Below are 14,012 nucleotides of genomic sequence, written 5' to 3'. Positions count from 1 at the left end.
ATTCCAGTGGGTCAGAAACTAAGTTGACTGTGGCTTTAAACAGCTTGGAAAATTCCAGAAAATGATGTCATGGCTTTAGAAGCTTCTGATAGGCTAATTGACATCATCTGAGTCAATTGGAGGTGTACCTGTGGATGTATTTCAAGGCCTACCTTCAAACTCAGTGCCTCTTTTCTTGACATCATGGGAAAAATCAATAGAAATCAGCCAAGACCGAAGGAAAAAAATTGTAGACCTCCACAAGGCTGATTCATCCTTGGGAGCAATTTCCAAATGCCTGAAGGTACCATGTTCATCTGTACAAACAATAGTACACAAGTATAAGCACAATGGGACCACGCAGCTGTCATACCGCTCAGGAAGGAGACGCGTTCTGTCTCCTAGAGATGAAGGTACTTTGGTGCGAAAAATGCAAATCAATCCCAGACCAACAGCAAAGGACCTTGTGAAGATGCTGAAGGAAACGGGTACAAAAGTATCTACAGTGCCTTGCGAAAGTATTCGGCCCCCTTGAACTTTGCGACCTTTTGCCACATTTCAGGCTTCAAACATAAAGATATAAAACTGTATTTTTTTGTGAAGAATCAACAACAAGTGGGACACAATCCTGATGTGGAACGACATTTATTGGATAGTTCAAACTTTAACAAATCAAAAACTGAAAAATTGGGGGTGCAAAATTATTCAGCCCCTTTACTTTCAGTGCAGCAAACTCTCTCCAGAAGTTCAGTGAGGATCTCTGAATGATCCAATGTTGACCTAAATGACTAATGATGATAAATACAATCCACTTGTGTGTAATCAAGTCTCCGTATAAATGCACCTGCACTGTGATAGTCTCAGAGGTCCGTTAAAAGCGCAGAGAGCATCATGAAGAACCAGGAACACACCAGGCAGGTCCGAGATACTGTTGTGAAGAAGTTTAAAGCCGGATTTGGATACAAAAAGATTTCCCAAGCTTTAAACATCCCAAGGAGCACTGTGCAAGCGATAATATTGAAATGGAAGGAGTATCAGACCACTGCAAATCTACCAAGACCTGGCCGTCCCTCTAAACTTTCAGCTCATACAAGGAGAAGACTGATCAGAGATGCAGCCAAGAGGCCCATGATCACTCTGGATGAACTGCAGAGATCTACAGCTGAGGTGGGAGACTCTGTCCATAGGACAACAATCGTATATTGCACAAATCTGGCCTTTATGGAAGAATGGCAAGAAGAAAGCCATTTCTTAAAGATATCCATAAAAAGTGTCATTTAAAGTTTGCCACAAGCCACCTGGGAGACACACCAAACATGTGGAAGAAGGTGCTCTGGTCAGATGAAACCAAAATTGAACTTTTTGGCAACAATGCAAAACGTTATGTTTGGCGTAAAAGCAACACAGCTGAACACACCATCCACACTGTCAAACATGGTGGTGGCAGCATCATGGTTTGGGCCTGCTTTTCTTCAGCATGGACAGGGAAGATGGTTAAAATTGATGGGAAGATGGATGGAGCCAAATACAGGACCATTCTGGAAGAAAACCTGATGGAGTCTGCAAAAGACCTGAGACTGGGACGGAGATTTGTCTTCCAACAAGACAATGATCCAAAACATAAAGCAAAATCTACAATGGAATGGTTCAAAAATAAACATATCCAGGTGTTAGAATGGCCAAGTCAAAGTCCAGACTTGAATCCAATCGAGAATCTGTGGAAATAACTGAAAACTGCTGTTCACAAATGCTCTCCATCCAACCTCACTGAGCTCGAGCTGTTTTGCAAGGAGGAATGGGAAAAAGTGTCAGTCTCTCGATGTGCAAAACTGATAGAGACATACCCCAAGCAACTTACAGCTGTAATCGCAGCAAAAGGTGGCGCTACAAAGTATTAACTTAAGGGGGCTGAATAATTTTGCACGCCCAATTTTTCAGTTTTAGATTTGTTAAAAAAGTTTGAAATATCCAATAAATGTCGTTCCACTTCATGATTGTGTCCCACTTGTTGTTGATTCTTCACAAAAAAAATACAGTTTTATATCTTTATGTTTGAAGCCTGAAATGTGGCAAAAGGTCGCAAAGTTCAAGGGGGCCGAATACTTTCGCAAGGCACTGTATATCCACAGTAATACGAGTCCTATAGCGACATAACCTGAAAGGCCGTTCAGCTAGGAAGAAGTCACTGCTCCAAAACCGCCATAAAAAAGCCAGACTACGGTTTGCAACTGCACATGGGAACTTTTTGGAGAAATGTCCTCTGGTCTGATGAAACAAAAATAGAACTGTTTGGCCATAATGACCATCGTCATGTTTGGAGGAAAAAGGGGGAGGCTTGCAAGCCGAAGAACACCATCCCAACCATGAAGCACGGGGGTGGCAGCATCATGTTGTGGGGGTGCTTTGCTGCAGTAGGGACTGGTGCACTTCACAAAATAGATGGCATCATGAGGGAGGACAATTATGCAGATATATTGAAGCAACATCTCAAGACACCAGTCAGGAAGTGAACTGAAAAAGCGTGTGCAAGCAAGGAGGCGTACAATCCTGATTCAGTTACACCAGCTCTTGCAGGAGGAATGGACCAACATTCACCCAACTTATTGTGGGAAGCTTGTGGAAGGCTACCCGAAACATTTGATTCAAGTTAAACAATTTGAAGGCAATGCTACCAAATACTAATTGACTGTATGTAATCTTCTGACCCACTGTGAATGTGATGAAAGAAATAAAGCTGAAATAAATCATTCTCTCTACTATTATTCTGACATTTTATATTCTTAAAATAAAGTGGTGATTCTGACTAACCTAAGACAGGGACTTTTTACTAGGATTAAATGTCAGGAATGGTGAAAAACTGAGTTTAAATGTATTTGGCTTTGGTGTATGTAAACTTCCGACTTCAACTGTATGTACTTACGCCCTACAGTACCTCTGGGGAGCAGTCCTCCAGTGTGCCACAGAAGGTGTAGAAATACTTCCCTGGTGCTAGCAGGGTGGCAAAGCCAAAGTCAATAAGTCTGATGTGGAACTCTGTGTTGATGATGATGTTCTTATCCTTTATGTCCCTGTGGAAGATGCCTTTGTTCCTCAGATACGCCACTGCTGCCACCAAATAGAGAGAGAACGGGAGAGAAAGAGAGGAGAGATAAAGAGATGACATTTCACACAATACCCATCATTAGCACTTATATTTTTGTGCCCACAATTCACAGTTTCCTTTCTACACTCAGGTGCCAAGAGATTAAAGCACCCATTCTTCCTGAGATTGTCAACCAGAGAGAATGTCTCCCTCTCCTGTCCCAAAGCTGTCTGAAGGCCCTCTCCATGCTTTTCCATCACCATCTGGAAGTAACTCTCGTTCTCAAACACCTCCCACACCTAGAAACAGACAGATGTATAGAGATAGAGGATGAACTGATAAACGAAGGGAAAAGAGACTTTCGATCTGTGTTTTTAGTGTATAAGGTTTGTGTTATTTTGTGTTTGTAGATGTTGGTTACCACAGAACCAAGTATGAAATGAGAAGGAAAAACACAAAGAGGATGAGAGAAAAGTTGTGATCCCCTCTAGTCCTTTAAAATGTTGCCTCTTTACCTTGACAATGTTGTGGTGTGGTAGGCGGGTGAGTATGGCGATCTCCTGGCAGACACGGCCAAGCATGGGGTCATCTACCCGGCAGTCACTCACTATCCTGCCCTTCCTGATGAACTTCACCACCACCACCTGAGAAATTAGAGAAATTGATAATAAATTATTGTGGGACCTGGACTACTGTCCAGTCATGTGGTCAGGTACCACAAAGAGGAACTTTGGAAAATGACAATGGACACAGATCACGAGAGCTAACATTAATAATATGCATGTCAAGCTCTCCTGGCTCAAAGTAGAGGAGACATTGATTTCATCACCACTTGTATTTGTAAGAAGGATTGAAAATATTGAATGCACCGCGCTGTCTGTTTAAACTACTAGTACACAGCTCAGACACTAATGCATACCCCACAATAAATGGCCTGTGAAGAGACCTCTGGTGGCCTCTGGTGTAAAATGTAATGTAATTATTATATATACATACATACAGTAACAGTCAAAAGTTTGGACACACCTACTCATTCCAGGTTTTTTCTTTATTTTACTATTTTCTACATTGTAGAATAATAGTGAAGACATCAAAACAATGACAAATCAAAAACAAATCAAAATATCTGTTATATTTGAGATTCTTCACAGTAGCCACCCTTTACCCTGATGACAGCTTTGCACACTCTTGGCATTCTCTCAACCAGCTTTACCCAGAATTATTTTCAAACAGTCTTGAAGGACTTCCCATATATGCTGAGCACTTGTTGGCTGCTTCTACTTAACTCTGCGGTGCAACTCATCCCAAACCATCTCAATTGGGTTGAGGTCAGGTGATTGTGGAGGCCAGGTCATCTGATGCATCACTCCATCACTCTCCTTCTTGGTCAATCAGCCCGTACACAGCCTGGAGGTGTGTTGGGTCAGTGTCCTGTTGAAAAACAAATGTAGTCCCACTAAGCGTAAATCAGATGGGATGGCGTATCGCTGCAGTTTGCTGTGGTAGACATGCTGGTTAAGTGTGCCTTGAATTCTAAATTAATCACAGACAGTGTCACCAGAAAAGCACCATCACACCTTCCCCTCAATGCTTCACGGTGGGAACAACACATGTGGAGATCATCAGCTCACCTACTCTGCGTCTCAAAAATGCACGGCCATTGCAACCAAAAATCTGAAATTTGGACTCATAAGACCAAAGGAGAGATTTCCACCGGTCTAATGTCCATTGCTCGTGTTTCTTGGACTAAGCAAGTCACTCCTTCTTATTGGTGTACTTTAGTAGTGGTTTCTTTGCAGCAATTTGAACATGAAGGCTTGATTCACGCAGTCTCCACTGAACAGTTTATGTAGAGATGTGTATGTTACTTGAACTCTGTGAAGCATTTATTTGGGCTGCAATTTCTGAGGCTGGTAACTCTAAGGAACTTATCCTCTGCGGGCAAAGGTAACTCTGTGTCTTTCTTTACTGTGGCGGTCCTCATGAGAGACAGTTTCATCATTGCGCTTGATGATTTCTGTGACTGCACTTGAAGAAATGTTCCGCATCGACTGACCTTCATGTCTTAAAGTAATGATGGACTGTCATTTCTCTTTGATTATTTGAGCTGTTCTTGCCATAATATGGACTTGGTCTTTTGCCAAATAGGGCTATCTTGTCACGGTTGTTGAAGGATGAGGACCGAGGTGCAGCGTGGTTAGCGTACATTTTGCTTTATTTACGAATGACGCCAACAACAAACAATAAACCATACAAAACAAACCGTGAAACTCAAGGCTATGTTCCATCAAACAAAGTTAAAACCTGTTAAGGATGCTGCGAATTTTCGCAGCTTTTTTTTACAAATCGCGCAACATTTCAACGTCCTGCTACTCCTGCCAGGAATATAGTATATGCATATAATAAGTATGTGTGTATAGAAAACACTCTGAAGTTTCTAAAACTGGTTAAATCATGTCTGTGGCTATAACAGAACGTGTTCAGGAGTAAAAATCCCAGGGAAAACTGTTCACCAAAAACACAAAAAATAAATTCATCCGCCAGTCTTTGAATTGTCTAAGGCGATAGAAAATAGATGAGGTTCCGTTCACAACGCCTACAGCTTCCACACGAAGTCGCCAATACTGGCATTTCTTTGCACGTTTATCCTTGGTGGGATGACATATAGGCACTTCCTGTCTTGGGGTGCACCCAGGAAATTATGAAAGTGAAAAAAATGGACGATGATTTCAAGACTTGCTGCTATCGAATACAGATCGCCCCGTGATCAATTTTATTGATTATTAACGTTTATTAATACCTAAAGTTGGTTTACAAAAGTAGTTTGAAGTGATTTGTAAAAGTTTATAGGCAACTTTGTTCATTTTAAAAAGTGACGTTGCGTCTTGTAAAAGTGCATTTTCCTTGGATCAGACAGCCTTCATAAATGGACATTTTTGGCATACTTTGACGGATTTAATCGGGAAAAAGACCCAATTGTGATGTTTATGGGACATATAGGAGTGCCAACAAAGAAGCTCGTCAAAGGTAATGAATGTTTTATATTTTATTTCTGCGTTTTGTGTAGCGCCGGCTACCGCAAAATCTTTTGTTTAGGTCTCATTCAGGTATTTTGGGGTGTGCATGCTATCAGATAATAGCTTCTCATGCTTTCGCCAAAAAGCATTTTACAAATCTGACATGTTGGCTAGATTCACGAGTGTAGCTTTAATTCAGTACCATGCATGTGTGTTTTAATGAAAGTTTGAGATTTATCGAGTACTATACTATAGTACTATAGGTGGCGCTCTGAAATTTCCGCTGATGTGGTTCCTGTGCAGGAACCACGTCCGTAACAAGTTATTAACTTCCCACAAACACAGGTGGGGAAAAAAGGTACCTACAGTAAGTATGGTTCCCAATCAGAGACAACGATAGACAGCTGTCACTGATTGAGAACCATACCCAACCAAAACATAGAAATAGAAAATCATAGAAACACAAAACATAGAATGCCCACCCCAACTCACGCCCTGACCAAACCAAAATAGAGGTATAAAAAGGATGTCTAAGGTCAGGGCGTGACATATCTTCTGTATACCAACACAACTGATTGGCTCAAATGCATTAAGAAGGAAAGAAATCCCACAAATGCATTCCAGGTGACTACCTCATGAAGCAGGTTGAGAGAATGCCAAGAGTGTGCAAAGCTGTCATCAAGACAATGGGGGACTACTTTGAAGAATCTCAAATCTCAAATATATTTTGATTTGTTTAACACTTTACTACATGATTCATATGTGTTATTTAATAGCTTTGATGTCTTCAATATTATTCTATAACGTAGAAAATAGTCAAAAATAAAGAAAAACCCTGGGATGAGCAGGTGTGTCTAAACTTTTGACTGGTACTGTATAGAAAACACTGTCTCCTCTGGACTGACATGATGTTACAGTACCCACAACATGTGTGAGTACTGTCCATCTTTTACTAGTAAAAGAGAAGCACAATTGTCAGTCTCACCTTCTGTCAGTCTGAGAGTCTGCAGGCCTGCCACACAAAGCCGAAGGCCTCTTTCCCCATCTAGTGGAGTGGCTGGTATTCCTCTGAGAACTGGCCCTAGCACGCACGGGAGTGTTCCAGGTCCACCATGGAGTGGAGTGGCTGGTATTCCTCTGAGATCTGGCCCTAGCACGCACGGGAGTGTTCCAGGTCCACCATGGAGTGGAGTGGCTGGTATTCCTCTGAGATCTGGCCCTAGCACGCACGGGAGTGTTCCAGGTCCACCATGGAGTGGAGTGGCTGGTATTCCTCTGAGATCTGGCCCTAGCACGCACGGGAGTGCTCCAGGTCCACCATGGAGTGGAGTGGCTGGTATTCCTCTGAGATCTGGCCCTAGCACGCACGGGAGTGCTCCAGGTCCACCATGGAGTGGAGTGGCTGGTATTCCTCTGAGATCTGGCCCTAGCACGCACGGGAGTGTTCCAGGTCCACCATGGAGTGGAGTGGCTGGTATTCCTCTGAGATCTGGCCCTAGCACGCACGGGAGTGCTCCAGGTCCACCATGGAGTGGAGTGGCTGGTATTCCTCTGAGATCTGGCCCTAGCACGCACGGGAGTGCTCCAGGTCCACCATGGAGTGGAGTGGCTGGTATTCCTCTGAGATCTGGCCCTAGCACGCACGGGAGTGCTCCAGGTCCACCATGGAGTGCAACGCCTCCTCGACCCCGCTGTGTCTGACCTCCATGGTCGAGTGCGTGAAAATATACAAATATATTATACATTTCAATAGTCTAAAGTGGAATACTCTTTTTTTTTTTGTACGATTTTATGTTTATGTCTTTTTTTTTACAATACAAAACATTAACATGGCAACATACAGATGCACACAAACATACACAACATCACCCCTGCCCAGACCCACCTGCTTGCTCAACCTCAGTCTCCAGCTACTGTATCACTCTCTGCCACATGGCCTCAAACTGCACCATTTTGTTTGTTTTTCTCCATTGCCCACGCACTTTCAACATTTAGATAATAAAGCATGCTATTCCTTTCCGTTGTGTTAACGATGGAGGATGGTTGATTTCCAGGTTAAGTACACGTTTTTTCAAGATTGATGAGAAAAGTATCGTCCAACCCATTGGGTATCTCACTCATGCCTTGAAATATGCAGACAGATGGATTAAAAGTACATTTACATTGTAGAAGTTCTGACAGCTAACTTTCTAACTCCACTTAGGTCTGTTACGGTGACCGTATTACTGCCAAACTGGCAGTCATGAGTCATGAAGGTAGTCAAATTCCATGTGACTGTTTACTCACGGTAACTAGGCTTCTCCAAGCTCTGATGCTACTGTTAGTCATTTAGTAGCCTACCATACTTGCTAACTGCCTGGTACTCCGCATTCTATTGTCCCTCTAACCACTCTGACATCAATGCAAATGTCATCAAAAATCTAACCAAACACTTAATGAGAGCCCATGAGATAATGTTGCGCAACATTTCTATAGACTATGCAATTGTGTGAGAAAACAGAGTGATGGCTTCTACTAAATAGAGGAGGATCCCATCAGCTTTCTATAGACTAGGCCTAATATATTTATTTCTCAACTTTCCTAATATTAAGCACATTGCTTTTCTTAACAACAGTAGCATGGCCTACCTGGCTGGTATGACCATTAACCACGGGAAAAGCGTTCTCCATTTGCTATTTAAGTGCATAGATTACATGTATTTTTTCCACTGCCCCCATTTCAAAACAGGTGTATGATAATGGTCCATTCTAATGAAATACATTTCACACATTATTTAGTATATGTAAAGACAAAATCAAGAATAGTCAGCCCATAACTTATGAACTATATATTATCACTTGTGAATGATGCAAGAAGGCAAGGCCTTTTTTTGGCTACTTTTTAAATTATAGTTGCACACCTCATGCAGCCTAGCCCATAGGCCTATATGTTTTGACAAGGTAGGTATCACAACTAATGTGGCCAAATAACTTCTTAAAATGAAGCACATTAATCTGCTTTACACTAACGGAACATTCGCGCTTATAGCCTACGGCTCTGTGCGCATTGCTGTGCTTATGTGAAGAAATAGCCTAATAGTTTATCAACATTGCGTCCAAAAAATATTTTGATGCTAGTGGTTGTATTCATTTGGGATCTATCGGATCCCATAACTGTTCCAGAGTATGTTTGGAATATGTATTTCTGGCACAGAAATAGAATAGGTCAACTTTTGTACTATGGGGATAATAGATTGATATAGGCTAGTGATTTTGCTGTTTGTTAGGCTTACTCATCTTGTTGGCTGACAAAAAGCAAATGTGGACAGTTCTTCCAACATCTTCAATATGCACCTTGGAATTGGACAAGGACGCAATCAGCCTGTGAGAAAGACCCAATCACATGGAGAGCCATGTGAGTGAGAGGTGTTTCGGAGTACGCAGCACTCAGGGAGAAGGGAATTGTAATTATCATATTTAGCCCAGGGGCACAACGGCCACTGGCCGCAAAAGGCATGGATTTTTTGTTGTTGAGGGCATTACCTCCACATAAAGGGGAGGCCGCCGGGAAATTCGAGGCATTATTAAGTGCTTGTCAAATTGTGAATGAGAGACTGATGTGTCTCTCAAGTGTGTACAGCCTGTGCAAAAACAACAAAGCAGACAATGACGACTGGGGAAGAAACCAAAGGGAGTGACATATAAAGGGCAGGTAATCAAGGAGGTGATGGTGACCAGGTGAGTGTCATTATGCACGTACCGCTGGTGACAGGTGTGTGCCCTAACGAGCAGCCTGGTGACCTAGAGGCCGGAGAGGGAGCACACGTGACAACTCTAAATTAAATAGGAGTACCTATTTCTTTGTTAACCTCTCAATACTGAATAGCCGCATGTGCGCAGTCCCTCATATCACCTGGAGAAAATATTATTTTGATTTTATTCAGCCTTTTTCAATTGTATTCTTCATACTATAAAATAATATAAAATGACGCCACGGAATTCGAAGCAAATCTCGCTAAATGAACTAGTGTAGCCCACAGCCATATGGCATTGCCAGATCAGGACCTAACATAAGAACAACTCAGAGTATGACATTCTTGTTCTTCTGAAATAGACTACATTTTCTTCATATCATGTGTCATGACTGTCCTGTGAGGATCCAAATGGGTCAGATCAGGTTTGCAATGAATAACTCAACCAGACCCCTTTCACCCACAGAGAGGAGGAGGAGGAGGGAACTGGGCCGGGATGACAATTCATGCCCTGTTGTAAATTAAAGCAGAAGAAGACTCCCCCTCCAGTATTAACCAAAGGAATGGTCTTTGTTAACAGACTAACACGTTCAAAAAGTGAATACTGGAACAATATTTCTAACAACAGAAAGTATTTTTGTTAAGATAGTAAAGTGATTTTAGGCACCATAAGAGATAATTGTTTACTATAAACTTTGCATAGTAAGTAGCCACACCCAGAGTGAGGTCAGAGAGCATGTTAGCCTTACAGAACCGTCCCTGTCGACCCGAGTGCATAAAAGGATTTGTAAAGAAATGAACATTTAGATCAGGAAAGACAGGGAGTTGCAGCACACGTCTAAAGTGGTTGAACTCTGAATCTCATAGACCAGAACATCTCAAGGCTGCAGCTGTGTAAAGTGGTTTGAAGCCTGAATACCAACAAGAGGTGGAGAAGAAAACTCCTCTCTCAAACAATCACTGGTACGGCTGAGTAGCTGTCCTAACTGAAGTATCTAGAAAAGTGAATTTAAGTGGGACCATTCAACTACTCTTCTCAAATCACCATAGTACGCTACTCTTATAACCAAAAGGTGAACCATCGACACGGCAGGCTAGCCTATCTTCAAATAAGCAGCTTCAGGAACAAAGTGAACTCTGTAGTTCTGTTCAGGACTACACAACGGACAAAGACATTCAGACGTAAACACATTAATGATTTCTTATTTCAAACGGGTGGCGGGTTCGTGTGCAAAGTATTTGATTAATGTGAGAATAGTTTCTAAAATGTATCAACGATAAGTCTCTCTCCCTCTCTCTCTCTCTCTCTCTCCATGTCATTGTGTAAGAAGCAGCCATATTCTTGTCAGTCCGCTAGGGACCTTTTTCTAATGTATTAAGTGTGTATGTTTATCCTGTGTTATTATTTAGTTAGCTAGGAAATAAATTATTAAACCAATTTGTGTAGTACTGAATCATAAGTATTGCTGTTTTTTTGCAGATGCGGGAGGTCACGACTGTTCAGAATTATGATTTGATAAGAGGTTATGATTAATATGTTGACTGTTTTATGGATGTTATGGGTAAAGACCTTTAGAGTTTAATTCGGGAGATGGTAACTCTTTAAACAACTGCTCTCATGGTGCCCCAAATTCCTAATGAGTTAATTGTTACCTAATTAATTTAACCAGGTAACAATTAAACATAGTTAGTTGATTTGATAAATAGCAGTCATCAGATTAATGAAAGTAAAGTCACAACATGTTTCTTTAGACCTAAAACAAATAATGCATTTATTTGAAGGTTTAGGCTATATGACATGGGTTTATTAGACTTTTTAAAATGTAGATGTTCCAAAGGTCTGCATCAGTGGATGTGTGGAAGCCAGGAGAAATTGGTTTATGTTAATTAACGGTAAATTACTGTGAGACCGGCAGTTATTTGCTTGACAATCACCGGCTGCCAAAATTTCGTGACCGCCACAGCCCTAACTCTGCCCATAACTTTTAGACTTTATGCAATTCCCAGAAGGCATGAATTACTGAGTCATTGATAGTTTTACAAAGTGGAATACTCTCATATGTTTACTGGAAATAAAAATATTTCAACTACCTGTTTATTTAATAAAAACAAGTTTTTTTCCAGATCAATCAGGAATTTCCATTGTCTGTATACTGACCTCTACCAGACTAAGTGCGGATGCGTCCTGTAGTGAAGCACTGTTGCTGTAGATGTCACTATGATGCAACATGGCATCCTGCTGGCCAGGCCTGCTCAGCCACACACCAAACACACACCTGCCCCTATGGAGCTCAGCCCTACGGATGTCACACTGCACCTCTGGAAGGAGGAGAGAAAACTAAAAAGCAGGTCGGACCAAGTCCGGGGAAGGGGTGTGCAGGAGCTTGGTGGTATCATCTGAGGTATAGTAGGAACTCGTCATTATCAGCATGCCCCCCAACACTAGGCATCTCTATACTTCCACTCAGGTCCGGCCCTCCATTCTCAGAGGAAAATGAATGTGAATTTACTACACGACTCTCAAACGATCTAATAACATTTTAAGATTTCAAAATCATATTTCTTGTCTGGCCAAAACACTGTAAAATGTACTTTTCATTAAGACCTGGTCCCACCCCGTTGAGGAGCTGCTGTCCTGGGCTACGGGTTGGAGGGTCAGTGGGTGACAGGTAGAGTGTCTCAGCCCCCTGGGACACGGGACCACCTGGGCTGCCTCCTCCATCAGCTCTGTAGTGTCGTTATCATCAGCCCTGTGGAGAGACCCCTAGTTTTAGGTACCATCCCATATCAACCCCTCACCCCTAGGCACAGTTAAGCTCAGTCCCATATTTCCACCTAGCCTCTACAGCTCTGTAGTTTCATCAGCCTTGTGGAGAGACCTATATCAACCCTCTGCCCCTACAGAAACACTGAGAAAGTTAGGCCTAGTCCCATATCCACCCTTAGCCCCTACAATTGATCTTTACTTAGATCTACAAAGATTGTATTAGACATGCAATTCGCCTACTTGAGGGCCTCACCCCTGCTGATTTATCGTTATATTTTATTTGGTATTTGATTCATATGTGGGAGGTGTCAGTGGGAGGTATCAGTGCCATTTACTAGCCAAAGTGGAAATGAAAATCAGTATGAAAACCAAAGGGAGCATGACGCACCCACGCTATGTGGTTATTTCGGGACTGAACTAACTTGCCCACAGGTAACGAGGTGACTCACCTGACTATGGGTGTGGAGGTAACATCAGAAGGGCCCATGGTGGAGGGAGTGCTGCCCTGCTGCTCCATTCTTGTACTGGTCCCAGTAAAGATCCTGCCCTTTCCAGTGGAGCTGTTTCTCCCCAGTCCTGCCTGTTGTGCCATGGCCACGTCACCAGCCAGTAGAGAGGTGGGTTCTAGAAAAAAAAAAGTCATTATTTGAATGACAAGCACAATCCCTATTGAATTGTTCTTTGGCAGCCTTACTTTGATTACATAAAAGTACAAGTGATTTGGGGATTTGAGACACGATGAAGAAGAATCAGCGATGTGATCAGCACAACAATTGAAATCAGGAAGAATGGTTTGGAGGGTAGGTTCATTTTGGTATGTATGAAGGATGATCACACTTTGACTATGCAAAAAGGAAATGGATTTCATGAATAACACGAGCACGGGAAAAATCTGAAAAGTTAGTGATGAGTGAGAGCCAAACTTTTCCCTGCTGAAGTTTGCTTCCCATTGGGAGTGTGTGACTGCGATGGGTGACCATTCTAGGACAGGGTTAGGACGACGAGAGCATCTACAGGGGTCTGGAAGGAGTGAGATGGAGAGGAACAGACACTTACTGCTCTGTCTACTAGAGATGCAGGAAATAAGGAGTCTGACAAACACCCATAGCTGGCTGCCCTCCAACAGTGTTTGTTTTCATGGAGTGGAAAGCGCCAAATTGGATTACAGGATGCATCCCAGCCCAGGTGCTAATCTTGATGCTAAACCAATAGAGGTTCAGATGCCTTGTGTCCCTGGCACTATACACACACATTGTTAATCTCTACAACAGTGAATGTTCCTCACTCCTGGTTCTGGAGAGACAGTGTGTGCAGGCGTTTGTGCCAGCCCAGCACTAACACAACTGGGACAATCAAAGTCTTTCTTGATGAATTGTTGATTAGCTGAATCAAGTGTGTTAGTGCTAGGCTGGAATAAAAGCCTGTACACACTACGGC

At 42.4% G+C, this 14,012-nt stretch overlaps 2 long non-coding RNA genes across 2 annotated transcripts in view; one reads left to right on the top strand and one right to left on the bottom strand.

Moving 5' to 3' along the window:
* LOC149970667 (uncharacterized) overlaps positions 1 to 14,012 on the top strand; it is a 271,764-nt gene that overhangs the window by 38,898 nt on the left and 218,854 nt on the right. The window lies entirely within an intron of this gene.
* Positions 1,339 to 5,014, bottom strand: LOC149970668 (uncharacterized). Its single transcript, XR_016493058.1, has 2 exons — positions 3,577 to 5,014; positions 1,339 to 3,360 (listed from the first exon to the last, which is right to left on the bottom strand). It is a non-coding gene; the product is annotated as an uncharacterized LOC149970668 (long non-coding RNA).

The sequence above is a fragment of the Oncorhynchus mykiss genome, chromosome 28 (genome assembly GCF_057628025.1).
Source record: "Oncorhynchus mykiss isolate SJ-2025 chromosome 28, ASM5762802v1, whole genome shotgun sequence".
Lineage (NCBI taxonomy): Eukaryota > Metazoa > Chordata > Actinopteri > Salmoniformes > Salmonidae > Oncorhynchus > Oncorhynchus mykiss.
Note: the sequence above shows the minus strand (reverse complement) of the source record. Positions and strands in the feature narration are given on the sequence as shown.